Source organism: Hoplias malabaricus, chromosome 18 (genome assembly GCF_029633855.1).
Source record: "Hoplias malabaricus isolate fHopMal1 chromosome 18, fHopMal1.hap1, whole genome shotgun sequence".
In the NCBI taxonomy this organism is placed as follows: domain Eukaryota; kingdom Metazoa; phylum Chordata; class Actinopteri; order Characiformes; family Erythrinidae; genus Hoplias; species Hoplias malabaricus.
Window position 1 is genome coordinate 5,823,197 of NC_089817.1, and position 18,473 is coordinate 5,841,669.

Below are 18,473 nucleotides of genomic sequence, written 5' to 3' on the forward strand. Positions count from 1 at the left end.
TAACAGTCTGTAACCCTACAGATAAATACAGCATGGGTTTGTGGCAGCCTGTAAATATTGTTCATTCATTCATTCATTCATTATCTGTAATCCAATCAGGGTTGCGGTGGGTCCAGAGCCTACCTGGAATCATTGGGAGCAAGGCGAGAATACACCCTGAAGGGGGTGCCAGTCCTTCACAGGGCAACACACACAGTCACACATTCACTCACACCTACGGACACCTACCAACGTGTGTTTTTGGACTGTGGGAGGAAACCGGAGCACCCGGAGGAAACCCACGCAGACACAGGGAGAACACACCACACTCCTCACAGACAGTCACCCGGAGGAAACCCACAAAGACACAGGGAGAACACACCACACTCCTCACAGACAGTCACCCGGAGGAAACCCACGCAGACACAGGAAGAACACACCACACTCCTCACAGACAGTCACCCAGAGGAAACCCAGGCAGACACAGGGAGAACACCAAACTCCTCACAGACAGTCACCCGGAGGAAACCCAGGCAGACACAGAGAGAACACACCACACTCCTCACAGACAGTCACCCGGAGGAAACCCACGCAGACACAGGGAGAACACGCCAAACTCCTCACAGACAGTCACCCGGAGGAAACCCAGGCAGACACAGGGAGAACACACCAAACTCCTCACAGACAGTCACCCGGACGAAACACAGGGAGAACACACCAAACTCCTCACAGACAGTCACCCGGAGGAAACCCAGGCAGACACAGGGAGAACACGCCACACTCCTCTCAGACAGTCACCCGGAGCGGGTCCCTGGAGCTGTGTGACTGCGACACTACCTGCTGCGCCACCGTGTGTTGTATTTTATTATAATTTGTGTCCAATAGTGATGCTTGAGTTCTGAGAGTTGGATCCAGTGAGTTTCACAGTATCACTGATAACAGCAGGTGCTGAAGCAACTTCCATTTGGCTTCTAATAATAGGTTTACTTTTAAACTTAAAAGGTTTATGGGAAGATGGTGATTAGTTTGAGAAATGTGGAAGTATACCTTTAACACACCTGCTCATTTCTCCTTGTTCATAGTGAAAAACACATGCAGTCCTTTCACACACACCCTGGAAATCAGACTCTGTCCTTTCCCCAGTCTCTTAAAGTTCAATGAAATAATACAATTTTTCATGAGCAGTGTTCTCTCAGCCTCCTGACAGAGTACATGATAGTGGAGCTAGTGTGTGTGTAAAAGCCAGACCGAGACTGTGCAGTGTCAGGGACCTCAGGGGTTGGAGGTTTGGTCCCTTCAGGCCGAGGCCAATTTCCTCCAGCTCTCTGCTCCCTTTTCCTGTTTCGAGCACTGGGGCAGGAGTGTCTGCAACACAACTCCAGTTCAAAGAGTCAGAGCAGCAGAACAGAGCCTCTCTGCCCTTCTGTTCAACTGCACCACCGCAGACCACCTCGGACCACCTCGGGTCAAATGGCCCCACAGGCTACATACTACACCACTCAGTATAAATAACGCTAATGGGCAGAGCTCTGCTTTTCAGCACATTTGATTAATACGTAGAATACGTGTGAGGACTTCAGGGCCCACAGATCTCAGGCCTTGATCTGAACACCAGATCCAATTTCAGTTCGTAGGGTATTTTGTTTGAGACGGACTCTGCTCTTCGAGGTTAATTGAGTAAAAAGGGTTGTATCGAGCATGTCTTCACATTTTTGTAACGTCAAAGGGTGGTTCCTTGAGTTAAACACCGTGTAGGTCATGCCTAGCGGTACCTCACATAAAAGTGGGCGAAATACAGATGTTGGCCCCCTGCTCATTCAACATTTGAACTTGTAATCAGTTAGAAGTGTGTCCCCTTCTGCTGCAGTAACAGCTTCTACTGTGTGGGGAAGGCTTTAGGTTTGACAGGAACATTTCTGTGAGGATTTGATAATAGCCACAAGAGCATTAGTAAGGTCAGATTCTGATTAGTTCTGGATGGAGACTCATCGCTCCAGAGAGCACAGCTACACTTCTCTACATCCCAATTCGGCTCATGTGCAGCTACTCTAGAAATACTCTGCCTGTCAAAGGATAGTCTGTCTGTCCATCTGCCTGTGAGGTGCGTTTGGAGGCTGTGGGCAGGGCCTGAGGGCTCGTGGCAGCCCCAACTCAGACCCTCAGTTCAGGAAAGTGGGGTCAGTATGGGTCAGCACTGCCCAGTGCAGGAAGCTCCCTCTGCAGAGGAAAGAAATACAATACAGCAGTTTCGCAAAGACCGTGCTAAAACACTCAAACAAACCAGCTCATTCAACTCTATACCGTCAATATCCCCATTGTTCAGCTCCTACTCTGACAGGTTCAAAATAAATATTTAACCCTCCACACAAGCAGCTCTAGGCCAGACTCGTTATCTCTGAGCCCTGAGGGTCAGCAGAGCCACACGCCTTGAGACCATGCTCCTGCGGCAGGGGTCTGTTTTCCCAGCAGCCCTCAGGAGCTGTACTTTTAGTCATATGCCGAGAGAAGGTGTGGATTAGCCTTTTGTCAAAACTAAGACAAATGAGGTGTTAAGGCTGTATGTCCAAACCCAGCCTTGGGTCACTGTTTGTGACGAGTGTGGTGTGTGTCTCCTCTGCGTTATAGGTGCTTATAGGTGGACTGGCTGTTCCAGTGCTTCCTAAGGTGTGCGTGTGATGGACTAGTGCCCTGTCCAGTGTGTGTTCATGCCTTGCGCTCAGTGATTCTGCGTAGGCTCTGGACCCATCACAGCACTGAACAGGATAAGCAGTTACAGGCAATGAACAAATGAATAAAATTAAAGTGCGAAAAACAGTCATTCTACCTTACTAATATGAACTTATATAACTAAAGAGTCATGAACCCACACTAAACCCACACTTTTAAGTGTCACTCTGTTTAGAAAGTGGTTAAATCAGTAATAATTTCCCTCCTCATGCTAGCGTTCCTCACACATAGTTCAATTAAAGACTGTTGAAGCTAATCACCTAGAGATAGCTAGCATGCTAATCCAAAAATACACCTGATCTACATAAAATGCTAAAAAAGGAAAGTAAATGAAATTAATACAAATAAAAGGCCATTAAATCATGAAAAACACTGTATATCTGGTCTATTCTGAAGGTAATAAGACACTGGCATATTAGCAATGTTAGCAATGTCCACCTCTGTTCCCTCAAAGTGGCTGCGTGAAACACAGTGTCTCCCAGCATGCTCTGCTTGGGGTTTTTATTTTTACTCTTTTTTGACTGTAATCTACTTGTGATAGTGTCATTGTGTTGTTTAAGAGCTGGGCCGGAGGCTTTAATAAGAATATATAAAAGCTGTTGTGTCACGCCTTCGTCATGTCAGTCTGTTGTCCCCGCTATGTGCTTTATTCGCACATGGCTATGTTTTGTTTATGTCCTTGTCTCCGCCCTCGTCCCGCCTCCTCGTCCGTGTCATGTGTTAACTCGTCCTCGTTATCTGTCCAGGTGTGTCTCGTTTGTGTCTGTATTTTAGCCCTATTGTGTCACCTCCTGTTTGTCGTACATTTCTCATTTCTCATGTCTAGTCGGTCGTGTTTTCGAGTCTGTCCGTCTGTCTCCAGTTTCTCCGTGTTTGTTTACCTAGTCGTTGTTTCGTGTCGTAGTTTCTTTTCCTCTCTCGTTCTTTCGTTTTCTCTTTAGTCTGTCAGTCCCGTTTGCCCTGTTTAGCTCCCCTTGTTTAGTTTAGCCTGGTTAGCTCCCTGTTTGTTTTCGTTTTGTTAAAGTCTCTGTTTTGTTGTTTTCCTTTATTAAATATACCGTGTTTTAGCAAATGCGTCCGCCTCAGTCAGTCCGCTCCGTGATTCCTGACAGAATGAACGACCGCAAGGACGCAGCTAGCGCGGATTATTACCTCAAAGGGTGTGCCGTTCGCCGGACTCCATTCCGCACAGGCCCCAAAGATCCTGTGGGGGAGGCTTTGAAAGCGGCCTCGGAATGGAGTCGCCGGCTCCAGCTCCTGCCTGGCGCTGTTCCGGATCCTATAGCGGAGGAGTCGACTCGGGAATCGAGTAGTTGCGCCAGCGGGAGTCGAAAGAGTCGGCGGAAGAACCGTGCTGGAGTTCCCCCCTCGCTGGAGGATTACCCCCTCAGGTCCGGGGAAATTTTTGGGGGGGCGTTAAGGGTAGGGGCTGTTAGCCTCACCTCCGTAGCTCTGAGGTCTGAGGCTAACAGGGGCGCACCTCGAGGGTATCTAATGGGTGCGCCTGTGAAACCCCCTAAACCCTTTACAGCTCCAGCGCGAGCCCGGCGAGCAGCACAAACCCCTGTCCTCGAGAGCGCGGCGCGCGCCTCTCCTGTCTTCGTGAGCGCGACGCGCGACTCCCCTGCCTCCGTGGACGTCGTCGCAGGTTCCCCTGCCTCCGTGGACGTCGTCGCAGGTTCCCCTGCCTCCGTGGACGTCGTCGCAGGTTCCCCTGCCTCCGTGGACGTCGTCGCAGGTTCCCCTGCCTCCGTGGACGTCGTCGCAGGTTCCCCTGCCTCCGTGGACGACGTCGCAGGTTCCCCTGCCTCCGTGGACGACGTCGCAGGTTCCCCTGCCTCCGTGGACGACGTCGCAGGTTCCCCTGCCTCCGTGGACGACGTCGCAGGTTCCCCTGCCTCCGTGGACGACGTCGCAGGTTCCCCTGCCTCCGTGGACGACGTCGCAGGTTCCCCTGCCTCCGTGGACGACGTCGCAGGTTCCCCTGCCTCCGTGGACGACGTCGCAGGTTCCCCTGCCTCCGTGGACGACGTCGCAGGTTCCCCTGCCTCCGTGGACGACGTCGCAGGTTCCCCTGCCTCCGTGGACGACGTCGCAGGTTCCCCTGCCTCCGTGGACGACGTCGCAGGTTCCCCTGCCTCCGTGGACGACGTCGCAGGTTCCCCTGCCTCCGTGGACGTCGCTGCAGGGCTTCCTGTCTCCGTGATGGCGGCACCCGCCGCTCCAGTCTCCGTGATGGCGGCACCCGCCGCTTCTGTCCCCGTGACTATGGCGGCACCCGCCGCTTCTGTCCCCGTGACTATGGCGGCACCCGCCGCTTCTGTCCCCGTGACTATGGCGGCACCCGCCGCTTCTGTCCCCGTGACTATGGCGGCACCCGCCGCTTCTGTCCCCGTGACTGTGGCTACGGCCTCTCCTGTCCCCGTGACTGTGGCTACGGCCTCTCCTGTCCCCGTGACTGTGGCTACGGCCGCTCCTGTCCATGTCCGTAGGTCGGCCCGAAGGACTTCAGGGCCGATCCCCAGAACTGTGCCCAGGCTGGTTCCTCAGACTGCCCCACAGACATTAGCCAGTCCTGGGCACCCCCCTGTTATTTTGGTTCCCTTGTCTGTCCCTGTCTTGGTTCCTGTCTCTGTCCTTGTCCCAGTACCCGTGTCAGCTTTTGTTTCTGTCCCAGTCCCTGTCACTGTGTTCGTGTCTGTCCCCCTGAATGTTCTTGTACCTGTTCCCCTGCCAAGTCCAGTCCAGTCCTCTGTCAGCCCTGTCCAGTCTACGTTTCAACCCTCGGTCCTGTCTCCATTCCAGTCCCCTGTCCTGTCACCTGCCCATGTCCAGTCTTCTGTCCCCAAACACCTCCAGTCGCCTGTTAGTCCTGTCCAGTTCCCAGTTCAACCCCCTGTCCAGTCTCAAGTCTCGTCTCCTGTCCAGTCCTTGTTTCAACCCTCTGTCTCGTCTCATGTCCAGTCCACTGTCCCCAAACATGTCAAGTATCCGTCCCACGTTCAGTCCCCTGTCTTGTCTCCAGTCCAGTCTCCCGTCAATTCCCATGTGTCCACTCCTGTCCTGTCCAGTCCGTTCTCGTCTCTTGTGGCTCCCCTTTGTCAGTCTCCTGTCATGTCCCATGTCCCGTCTCATATATTCGGTCCTGTCGTGTCCCCAGCTCCTGTGTCGGTTCCCGTCCTGTCCTGAGTCCTGTCACCTGTTGGTTTGTTGTCCTGTCTTGTTTTTCGTGCCCTCTCCTGCGCCAGCTCCTGGGGGGTTTAAGAGTACGCGCCCGGGAGTTGGGCGTTCTTGGGGGGGGCATCTGTCACGCCTTCGTCATGTCAGTCTGTTGTCCCTGCTATGTGCTTTATTCGCACATGGCTATGTTTTGTTTATGTCCTTGTCTCCGCCCTCGTCCCGCCTCCTCGTCCGTGTCATGTGTTAACTCGTCCTCGTTATCTGTCCAGGTGTGTCTCGTTTGTGTCTGTATTTTAGCCCTATTGTGTCACCTCCTGTTTGTCGTACATTTCTCATTTCTCATGTCTAGTCGGTCGTGTTTTCGAGTCTGTCCGTCTGTCTCCAGTTTCTCCGTGTTTGTTTACCTAGTCGTTGTTTCGTGTCGTAGTTTCTTTTCCTCTCTCGTTCTTTCGTTTTCTCTTTAGTCTGTCAGTCCCGTTTGCCCTGTTTAGCTCCCCTTGTTTAGTTTAGCCTGGTTAGCTCCCTGTTTGTTTTCGTTTTGTTAAAGTCTCTGTTTTGTTGTTTTCCTTTATTAAAAAGCTGTGTTTTAGCGAGTGCGTCCGCCTCCCTCAATCCGCCCCTCGTTCCTGACATGTTGTATATTATCCGATCAATAAAGGTGTATTTAAGAGCTAAATGTGCTCTGTTGTCTTTGCCTTCTTCAGCACAATTTAACTGAGCGCGTCCCATTCCTGTTTTCAAGGGCTTAGCGCTCAGGGTGAGAACTGAACACCTCCTGAGGGTATCTGCACTTGTACCTGACTTGTGGTCATTGATGCTGAAAGAGAGGCACGTCCTGGGAGTGTTTCCTTTAGTTTCTACCTCTCTGCTGAACCGTTGTGTTGAGAAGTGCTTTCATGTTTCCTTTAAAAACGTCCACTCGCTTGAGAGGGCTTTGAACTCTGCTGCAGAGCGAAGGCAACCTCCAGATGACTTTCCTCTCAACAATGCATGCATATTCTGAGCTAATGCAAAAGTCTGATCTGTACCATATGGATAATGAAGCTTGCATTTTTAATGAGATTAGTGTCAGGCGGTTTGACAGGAGAGAATGACTGAGTCCACACACAAAAACCACGAAACCACATATCCAACGGCAAGAACCTGCAACTCTCTGTTATCTTGATCATACAGCACACCCCAGAGGCCTTTACTTTCCTACAGCATTCTCTTAAATCCATGGCCTGGCCAAAAATTTGCACGTTACGCATATTTTCCTTCACCCTAAATGTACTTGATGAATTAGGCGTGCAGGTGGTGCCATGCTGATCTGTAGAGGTGTAGCAGTTCACACGTGTCATTATTCAGCTCAATAAACTAGAGTGACTTCTCAATCTCATATACATTTATTAACATATTAATGCTTCAGTTTACAGTGATTTTAAGCATTGAACAATATAGCGAACTATAATATCTGAAGCAAAGGCTGGATCATATTTAAAGGGTCCTATTTTCCCCAGTCTTTTTTTTTTAATTATTGATATTTCTATGAATTATATCCACTGATGACCTCAGGACACAGCATGATTTCAGCGGCATGACAACACCAGCCAGTGCATGCACACTGTTTGGACAGCACAAGTCATAACACCCCCGCCCTGGACAGACTGATGACTGGAGCTTCACAAAGACAAACATTTCTGTTTTGCGAACACAAGGTTTACAAACAGCTTCCTCGTCAGATGAATATGTAACATGTCTTTTCATTTTTCATATTCTCATTCCTACAAAAAAAATGTTTATTCCAAGCCATAGGCCCAGATTTATTGGTCAATTCATCCATTTTTACACTCTCTAAAGAACAGCTGGTATTTTCAGATTATGGCAATCAATCAATAACTAAATAAATAATGTTTTTAAATGAAAAAAACAACAACAACAACAGAGAATAAAAGTGGAAATAAAAAGACTTGACATTGACAGTGTATTTGAACCGTAAGATATTCTGCAGTTTCCTTTGGGCTCACTAAAGCCTTTTATGAATCTATAGCTAAATGATGCTAAGAGTTAGCAAGCTCTAACACATTAAAAGGAGAAAAAAAAAATTCATGGTGTACCGTATCTCTGTATTTTGCTGATATGTCCCTCACACAAGTTCTTTGAGGTGTTTCAAAGTGGCCCTCACCTATCTCTCATCATTCACACCTTTATTCTGCTTCAGTAAAACATCTGTGCTGCTACACTGCCAGTGTTTCAGAAGCCTAACCCTAGCGCAAAAACAGCTTGACACGGAGCGTACACGCATGGAATGCAAACAGCTCATGGTGCAGCGCCCTTCTGCTCCAGACGCCCTTCATGCTCTCTTCAGTGAGGTGCGGAGCAGCATAAAAGAGGCTAAAATGGGGAATTCAGGCATAACCACAAAACACTGCCAGGTATAATACAGGTATGCTGAAGGAAATCTCAGAGGGAGGTCTTAGAAACTGTGAAAACACTCATAACTAACTGGCCCACATTTATCAGCACTTCTGGTGTAAGATCTAGAAAAAGCCCTTGTCCAATCCGGCAACTGCATACACAAGGATATACCCGGCAAACACCCATCTTAGCAGTTGCTGAAATTCTTGGAAAATAAAGGCCATTGTGTCTTGAACTGATGACGGTGAGTAATTCTAAACACTTTAGCACATCCACTCAATGTCTGAGCACAGTCAGAGCGTTTCGCTTTGTGAAAAACTAATTCACGGCCTTGGCTAATCATCCAGTGACTGTGGTAAATACACAGTGCTAATCTTAGCATCTTGCACAGCTCTGCCTTACTAAAATGATGATAAACCAAAAAATACATGTACACTGTTTCCCCTTTAGTCAACTGGCCTGCATACATCTGCTCTCTGGTGTTTCCTTCTTTAGTTTTGTGCTGAAGATAATGGATAAACTAGCTAACAAGAAACTAAATCTTGTACACTGTCAGTTAGCTTTGGCCAAACTTCAGGCCTAAATCATCGCACAAAAAACATCAAACTATGTGGAGATGTAAATTAGACTTGATTATGTGGTTTCTGACATTAAATGACATACTATTATCTGTAAACATAGCAGTGATGGGGGACTAAGTGTGGACCAGCGTCAGGGGAGTAATTTATTGGGGGATGATGCCCAACCATGCAATACTACAGACTAAACCCACACTTTTTAGTGTCACTCTGTTTAGAAAGTGGTTAAATCTGTAATAGTTTCCCACCTCATGCTAGCGTTCCTCACACATAGTTCAATAAAAGGACTGTTGAAGCTAATCACCTATAGATAGCTAGCATGCTAATCCAAAAATACACATGATCTACATAAAATGCTAAACAATGAAACTAATACAAATTAAAGGCCATTAAATCATGAAAAACACTGTATATCTGGTCTATTCTGAAGGTAATAAGACACTGGCATATTAGCAATGTTAGCAATGTCCACCTCTGTTCCCTCACAGTGGGCGGGAAACACAGTGTCTCCCAACATGCTCTGCTTGGGGTTTTTATTATTACTCTTTTTTGACTGTAGTCTACTTGTGGTGGTGTTATTGTGTTGTTTAAGAGCTGGGCTGGAGACTTTAATAAGAATATAAGTATGTTTGGTCACAGAGTGTTCAGTAAAGGTTGTGAATGAGAACTGTAAGTGCTACCAGCCGGTTTCACTATGGCCCAGCTTGGGCTGAGGAAAGTGTGCACGTATCAGAGACAATGTTAGGGCATGAAAGACACTGATGTTCTGTGAGCATAATGCTATATTTGCTGTAACAGACTCATGTGGCGAGTGTGCTCTGCAGCGTTTGGTTTAAATTGCCCCTCGATGTTTATATTTTTTGTATTGTTTATCTTTGCAGAGGCAGAAAAAACATTAGTCATAATTTTGGCAACATGCTTTATCATTTCACATGAGCCTCTCGCTGGAGGATTATGGGTAAACGTGAGGCAAGATCGAGGCCCTGGCCGGCCTCGGTTACTTCATGCAGTACTGCAGATAGAGATGTAAACAACTTGAGAAAGTGATTGATGTCTGGTTAGAGGAGGGTCCAGTGAGTGACAGATCCAGCTGCTGACAGCTGTGGGGGTGCAGATGATGGCGGGGGGAAGAGGGGTGTGGGTTTGAAAAGGAGGAAAAGTAGGTCCAGTGGAGCGGATCCTTGTAGGCTATGGGCTCTATTTGTCTTGGCCCTCGTCCAGCCCTTCATTTCTCCTCCTGAGATACAGACTACAGCTCTATTTACAGCCCAGACTGCAGAGTTCGTGCGAGCTGCAAATCCTTCTCTCTCTCTCTCTCTCTCTCTCTCTCTCTCTCTCTCTCTCCCTCTCTCTCTCTCTCTCTCTCTCTCTCTCTCTCTCTCTCTCTCTTATCTATCTATCCATCTATCTGTCACTCTAGTCTCTTTCATTTTCTATATCTATTTAATGTTGTGTCTCTTTAGACTCATGTTTTCTCTCTAGAATCTCATTCTCTAGAATCTCTCTCTTTGTGGACTCATCTTTCTGGTTCTCTCTCTATCTTTTCTAATCAATTCTGTGTCTCACTCTAGACTCACTCCTCTCAAATCTCTCGCACTCCTCTGAACTGTCCTGTTGTTAAACTCTCTTTCCTTCTCTGTACAAACTCTCTCTCTCTCTCTCTCTCTCTCTCTCTCTCTCTCTCTCTCTCTCTCTCTCTCTCTCTCTCTCCCCCCCCTCCACCTCTCCCTCCCCTTTCCCGGCCCTTCCTCACCCCATGTCTAAGAGGCAGTGTCATATATACTCCACTGTTTGTTGAAACTTCAGTCCTGATTGATCGGTTTTGCTCGGTTAAGGGGCGAACTGCTCTACCTTTTCATTTCTCTTTCTTCACCTCCCTTCCTCCCTTTCTCTCTCCTCCCCTTCTCCCGGCTGCTGTCGTGAGGTCATGGACACTGATGCAGAGGGCAATGTTCCTAATCCATGTCAGATAAATAGACATTTATTTCTATTCTCACTCTTTGTTGCTGCTGTGTCTTTGTTCCCATGCTGTTAGGATCCTGCCCTGGTTTCTCCAAACGTCTTGGCACCAGGGAGCAGGTCTCACATTTGTTTGTCCAAGAGAAGTGTTCTGTACACGAGGACTGTCCTGCCAGCTTTCCACTCTGCTCTGAGCTCCTAGTGTGTGTCCTTAATGTGGTGCGTACTCTACTTTTACCATACCATAACGTATGGGACCTTTTGTTTACTGTATGGCCTGATGATATAGTGGAGATTTATTTGAGACTAAAGTATAAAACTTAAACATGCTTTTTATTGTCATCGCAGCAATTTGAAGAAAAAATAAGTGCCTACACATTTAACCAATTTGTGGCAGTGGATACAACACACACACACACACACACACACACACAAACTGAGCAGCAGGCAGCCATCTCAGAACCCAGGGAGCAGTTGGGGGTAAGTTCCCTTGCTCAAGGGCACATCAGCCGTGGATGTTGAGGGAAGATACAGTTCTGTTCCTTCACTTCCCCACACCCAATCTGTTCTGTCAATCAAACTGGCGACTTCCCACTACAAAGCACACTTCATGCACCCCCCTGTATCTCTGAAATACAAATACGGGTCTTTAGCATCCCTGGAATTTACTTTATTTAAACATTGTAATTCACACAACACCGCAACTTCTCATTAAACAAAACAACATAATACGAAAAATCAGCTTTACACTGGAATTATTACAAATTTCAAGTGTTTTGTATTTCGTTCTGCGCCCCACTGTAATAGCGCCACGCCCCTACCAGGGAAGCCCCCCACTTTAGGAACCACTGCACTAATCTTTAGGCCATGTTTGCCCACTTGTTTGCCTGCCTTATGTGATTTTTGTCTGATTTAAACAGATTTTAAACATGATTTAAACACTAGTAACATGACTGTGGCTTTTGGTTTCCAGTTATTGTTCTCTCTCCATTAAGAGAGATATGTACCTGAAGATGTTTGAGTAGAAAGAAATGCTTGGTATGACATGGGTTCATTGTGTATGAAAAGTATTTACTTGAGCTATGAATTTTGCTCAGAATAAAATTGTTCGATTTAATGTTTATAAATGGACGTAGAGGAACAAATATAGAGGGTCCTTCTGAACAGAGCCTGAGAGGAGGAGGAGCTGCTTGATGAAGACATTCCTCCTCAGTGTGCTCATCTAAACAGAGTGAGTTAAAAGCCATGCAGTGTGGTGCTCCTTTGGTGGCAAATGTATCTGAGCGAGTTTACCGCTGGGCTTCAGTTTCCTGCGCATGTCAGGGTGTGTTAGCCTTTCCCTGCTGCTCAGGTTTCCGAGGCCATGGTGGGCTATCAGTCACAGTGGGCTGGCTGCCCACCCTCACCCTCACCCTTACTACACACACATGTGCTCACACACACACACACACACACACACACAGTCTGAGGCTGACTTTACCTTTAAAAGTTGCAGGTTATGAATAAGAAAGCTATTTTAATGAAATAAATAAATGCAACTAGTCCATCAGTTAGCAAGTTAGCATGTTAGCTATATTGTAGAGCACTATAAAAGCAGGTTATCAGGTCAGTAAATGGGGAAAGCTACTTCAGACATGTAATGTTAACATAGCTGTCTAGCTAGCCAGTTAAGCTAATGTCAGCTAGTTAGCTGTTTAGCTTTAATAGCTCCTATAGGTCCTATGCGTGTTTATTTGGAGTATTTATTTTGTTTTGTTACTTAATAAACACGTCTTGTGTGCGTATTATTATTATTATTATTATTATTATTATATCTTGTGGATATGTCTTGAATTTCCCTCTGGAATCAATAAGGCATTAATAATCTATCTATCTATCTAGCTATCTTTCTAGCTAGCTAGCTATCATTTGCCTACAAATATACACTTATTTTCAAATGTAAGTGACTGGCCTGTCTTAAGTTTCATAAACTGTTGGAACACAAAGCTGTGTTAAATGAATAAAAAGCATCTATTATTATATTGTTATTATTATATTAAAAATGAAGCTGGCATTTTTAGGTTAAACTTCCCAATCATTTACAATGTGCAGTCAAACCTCAGCAGAAGGGTTAAGGTCAGCCACACATTAATTGAACGTAAAGAAACGAGTTGATCAGTGGCCAGAAACTGACCGGTGATGAACGGATAGAGGAAGGCAACTGAAAACAGCAAAACAACAGATGATTTTCCAGTCTGCGTTAGCCCAATGTGATACACTAGAAATGTTCAGGTAGAAAGGAGGGGGTTCTAAAACAGTGGCTAGAGAGTGTATGAAGTGCAGAATTATCTTGTTTGTGAAGTAAATCTCTTATAGGTTCTAGATAGCAGAGTTCTTTAACAATGGTTCACTTGCTTTGCCCTGGTGTGAAGATGTGCATTTCTTCTTTGCGGAGTGAGTCACTTCATTTCCGAATGCCAGGGTGTGCTGACAACAAGCCGCAAGTAAAAGTAATGTGCGTGTGTGTGTGTATAAATATGTGTGTGTGTATGTTTGTGTGTGTGTGTGTGTTCAGGTAACCACAGGACAGTGTGGGTTCAGAACAATCCTGTTTACTGTGGATTACCCCAGAGGAGCAGCTGTTTTGGGAAGTGAAGTGAGCTTAGTCACCCATTGGATAGTACAATGCATCCTCTGCTGCGGTCACTCCAGGGTATTTTGTGTGGAAACGACATGGTTCCTTCCAAAACAGTCATCTGAATTCTTCTGCTGATGACACTACCATCGTCCATCCTGGAAGTGCTGGGGGAGGATGTGTGGATTAGGTCATCCTGGTCAGTGCAATGTGAATAAAGGTGTGCATTATTTTAGCAGACCACACACACAGGAAAAGCTGGAAATGTTTCGACAGCAGGGAGCATACATTTAACTCAATTTTCTCACTCTCTGGAAAAGGTCATGGTTGTGATGTCATTTCTATCCGTTACGAGGTACCGTGACAAAAGTGGTACAGTTTAATATTCTATACAAATATGTATACACTCTGTAAAGCGCAGTAAAACCTGTCAATTTCAGCTCATTTTAGTATGTAATATCTATTTATTTACTTAGTTTAACATTTTGAAAGTAATTAACAACATAAAAGGGCGGCACGGTGGCGCAGCAGGTAGGTGTCGCAGTCAAACAGCTCCAGGGGCCTGGAGGTTGTGGGTTCGATTCCCGCTCCGGGTGACTGTCTGTGAGGAGTGTGGTGTGTTCTCCCTGTGTCCGCGTGGGTTTCCTCCGGGTGACTGTCTGTGAGGAGTGTGGTGTGTTCTCCGTGTGTCTGCGTGGGTTTCCTCCGGGTGACTGTGAGGAGTGTGGTGTGTTCCCCCTGTGTCTGCGTGGGTTTCCTCCGGGTGACTGTCTGTGAGGAGTGTGGTGTGTTCTCCCTGTGTCTGCGTGGGTTTCCTCCGAGTGACTGTCTGTGAGGAGTGTGGTGTGTTCTCCCTGTGTCTGCGTGGGTTTCCTCCGGGAGACTGTCTGTGAGGAGTGTGGTGTGTTCCCCCTGTGTCTGCGTGGGTTTCCTCCGGGTGACTGTCTGTGAGGAGTGTGGTGTGTTCTCCCTGTGTCTGCGTGGGTTTCCTCCGAGTGACTGTCTGTGAGGAGTGTGGTGTGTTCTCCCTGTGTCTGCGTGGGTTTCCTCCGGGAGACTGTCTGTGAGGAGTGTGGTGTGTTCCCCCTGTGTCTGCGTGGGTTTCCTCCGGGTGACTGTCTGTGAGGAGTGTGGTGTGTTCTCCCTGTGTCTGCGTGGGTTTCCTCCGGGTGCTCCGGTGTCCTCCCACAGTCCAAAAACACACGTTGGTAGGTGGATTGGCGACTCGTGAGTGTGTGAGTGAATGTGTGTGTGAAAATGTGTGTCTTGCCCTGTGAAGGACTGGCGCCCCCTCCAGAGTGTATTCCCGCCTTGCGCCCAATGAAACCGGGTAGGCTCTGGACACACCGCGACCCTGAACTGGATAAGTGCTTACAGATGATAACAACATAAAATATAAAACATGCACTTTGTCTCAATTTAAACTCTTAATTCTGTTAAAATCACAGTAATGTGCCGCCTCTCAAGGATTATCACTTCTTTCCCAAACCTTGATCACAACTACATTCTAAATTCTGACTGCTGACCGTAAATAAGGTTTAATTTCTAAATAAAATAATCTCATATTGCCATGAAAATAAACTGTACCCAGTGTTGAATCAGCATTTACAGCTGAATGTGAGCATTTACAGCTTTATATGAGCTATCTGTAAACTAAAGCCTTTTTTACCTTGGTCCTGCATCACCCCCTCGACTAATGCTGACTGACAGCAGACCTTACAGCGCACTTCCCTTTAACTACAAGCAGGACACAATTTACTGAGTCAAACTGTCCTGGTTGTTTAGTTAGAGTGAGATTAGTGGAAGTAGCAAATGTGGAAATCAAAACCTCTGTTATTAGAGCATGTTTAAGGTGGGGGAGCCATTTGAACTGACACTGCACCATCACCATCATCATCATCATCATCATCATCATGACCTCCTGAACATTTCAACCAGCTCAGAACAATTTTCCGATTGTGTGCGGTGGTGCAGACAGTAGCTGAGGGTTGGAAACAGAGCTGCAACAAAATACAGCACGACCACAGGGTGAGTCCCTGCAGTACTGAGAAACATACCTGGAAGGGGTCCTGATCATTGAAAACAAGGTAAAAGGGATCTAACGATGCACTACTGTCTGTAACTGTAGAACAACAAAGCACACACACACACACACACACATATATTATATATTACAAACTCAACATATCTGTAGTGAGAACTAACGATAGTAAAACTGCCTTTGACTTTTATTTTGAAACAGATCTGCACTTTGTCCTAAAGCCCCCAGTGCCAGGCCCTGAGACACAAACCAATGTGTGGACTCATTGAGGAAAAAAAAAAATCCCAGTCCAGCCGTCCGGCTCTCGGAGCACAAATAAACATCTCACTTCCACGTTTGCCTTCCCTGTTAGAGTCAGACACTACAGAACCCAAATTATAACCCCGACACCCCCCCCCCTCCTCCCCTCCCCTCCCCCACCAACACTGCTTTTGTTGTTTTAATTGTGAAAGCACTTTTTTTTTTTGTGAATCCAAACTAAAATAACTTTTTTTTCCCATAAAATGAAAATAAACAGCGTAGGATTTTTCCTGAGAGGAAACCTTTAGTTTACTATATGACATGTTTCTTAATAGTGCTAAAGTGTTCTGTGTTCTTTAAATAAACAACGGGGAGTTTTGCATAGAAGGGCATGAAAGAATGCAGGATTTCACCAGGCCTCACACACATGTCAGCAATTTGGCTGCCTTGTGTATTTTGGATGTTAAGGGGAAAAAAAGAATGAGAAAAAAAGAAGCATTTCAAAGTAAACGAAAGAGTGCGAGTCTTATCCGCCTGGCAGCTGCGCTCCGGACCCAAATTGCTTTCAGCTGATGCTGCGCAGCTCCAGCTTGCTTGGGTAAAGTCAAGTGATGCATTGCGATACTGAGAAAACAACACGGACAAAAATAAATAAGCGGCGGGGAGAGTCCCTTCGGCCCGTGCTTGGCCTTCACCTCTCGGACCCCTGCCCCACACCCCCAGCTCTCCTCTCATACACACACATATATGTACACACACACACACATTCACATACACATACACACACTGGCTCCCAAACTCTAGTGACGTAATGGTGAATGTCCACGGATGCTGTACCTCTGCACAGATGGTCACTTATATTTGCTGTGTGCGGATACACAACTGTGACAAATGTTCCCACAGACGGGATGGAAAATTACATCTATAGAGGGTTAATAACATCATGAGCTCTCTCTGTTACAGTCAGAATGACCAAATATCTGCTGTAAACTCTCTGTTGTGGTTAAGGTCAAGATTAATATTTCTAGACTGTTTGTGAGGAGTGTGGTGTGTTCTCCCTGTGTCTGCGTGGGTTTTCTCCGGGTGACTGTCTGTGAGGAGTGTGTTGTGTTCTCTCTGTGTCCGCGTGGGTTTCCTACGGGTGACTGTCTGTGAGGAGTGTGGTGTGTTCTCTCTGTGTCTGCGTGGGTTTCCTCCGGGTGACTGTCTGTGAGGAGTGAGGTGTGTTCTCCCTGTGTCTGCGTGGGTTTCCTCCGGGTGACTGTCTGTGAGGAGTGTGTTGTGTTCTCTCTGTGTCCGCGTGGGTTTCCTACGGGTGACTGTCTGTGAGGAGTGTGTTGTGTTCTCTCTGTGTCCGCGTGGGTTTCCTACGGGTGACTGTCTGTGAGGAGTGTGGTGTGTTCTCCCTGTGTCTGTGTGGGTTTCCTCCGGGTGACTGTCTGTGAGGAGTGTGGTGTGTTCTCCCTGTGTCTGTGTGGGTTTCCTCCAGGTGACTGTATGTGAGGAGTGTGGTGTGTTCTCCCTGTGTCTGTGTGGGTTTCCTCCAGGTGACTGTCTGTGAGGAGTGTGGTGTGTTCTCCCCGTTTCTGCGTGGGTTTCCTCCGGGTGACTGTCTGTGAGGAGTGTGGTGTGTTCTCCCTGTGTCTGCATGGGTTTCTTCCGGGTGACTGTCTGTGAGGAGTGTGGTGTGTTCTCCCTGTGTCTGCGTGGGTTTCCTCTGAGTGACTGTCTGTGAGGAGTGTGGTGTGTTCTCCCTGTGTCTGTGTGGGTTTCCTGCGGGTGACTGTCTGTGAGGAGTGTGGTGTGTTCTCCCTGTGTCTGTGTGGGTTTCCTCCGGGTGACTGTCTGTGAGGAGTGTGGTGTGTTCTCCCTGTGTCTGTGTGGGTTTCCTCCAGGTGACTGTATGTGAGGAGTGTGTTGTGTTCTCTCTGTGTCCGCGTGGGTTTCCTACGGGTGACTGTCTGTGAGGAGTGTGTTGTGTTCTCTCTGTGTCCGCGTGGGTTTCCTACGGGTGACTGTCTGTGAGGAGTGTGGTGTGTTCTCCCTGTGTCTGTGTGGGTTTCCTCCGGGTGACTGTCTGTGAGGAGTGTGGTGTGTTCTCCCTGTGTCTGTGTGGGTTTCCTCCAGGTGACTGTATGTGAGGAGTGTGGTGTGTTCTCCCTGTGTCTGTGTGGGTTTCCTCCAGGTGACTGTCTGTGAGGAGTGTGGTGTGTTCTCCCCGTTTCTGCGTGGGTTTCCTCCGGGTGACTGTCTGTGAGGAGTGTGGTGTGTTCTCCCTGTGTCTGCGTGGGTTTCCTCTGGGTGACTGTCTGTGAGGAGTTGGTGTGTTCTCCCTGTGTCTGCGTGGGTTTCTTCCAGGTGCTCTGGTTTCGTCCCACGGTCCAAAAACACACGATGGTAGGTGGATTGGCAACTCAAAAGTGTCCAATGTTGTGAGTGTGTGAGTTGCCCTGTGAAGGACTGGCACCCTCTCCAGAACGTGTTGCCACCTTGCGCTCAATGATTCCAGGTAGGCTCCGGATCCACCGCGACCCTGAATTGGATAAGCGCTTACAGACAATGTATGTTGTTCAATACTAAGTGTCAGTGACCCTAGTCAGCTTCATAAGAAAAGGGCTGTAGGCTTTAGATTCGACTGTCCATCAGAGAGGCGTGTGGGGCAGAAACAGTGGTTGTACGGATGTATCACGTTAAAATATGGCGCTTGTCTCAAAACAAATTCTCCACTTTTCATTTCAGCTAAACACCATTTTTTAAA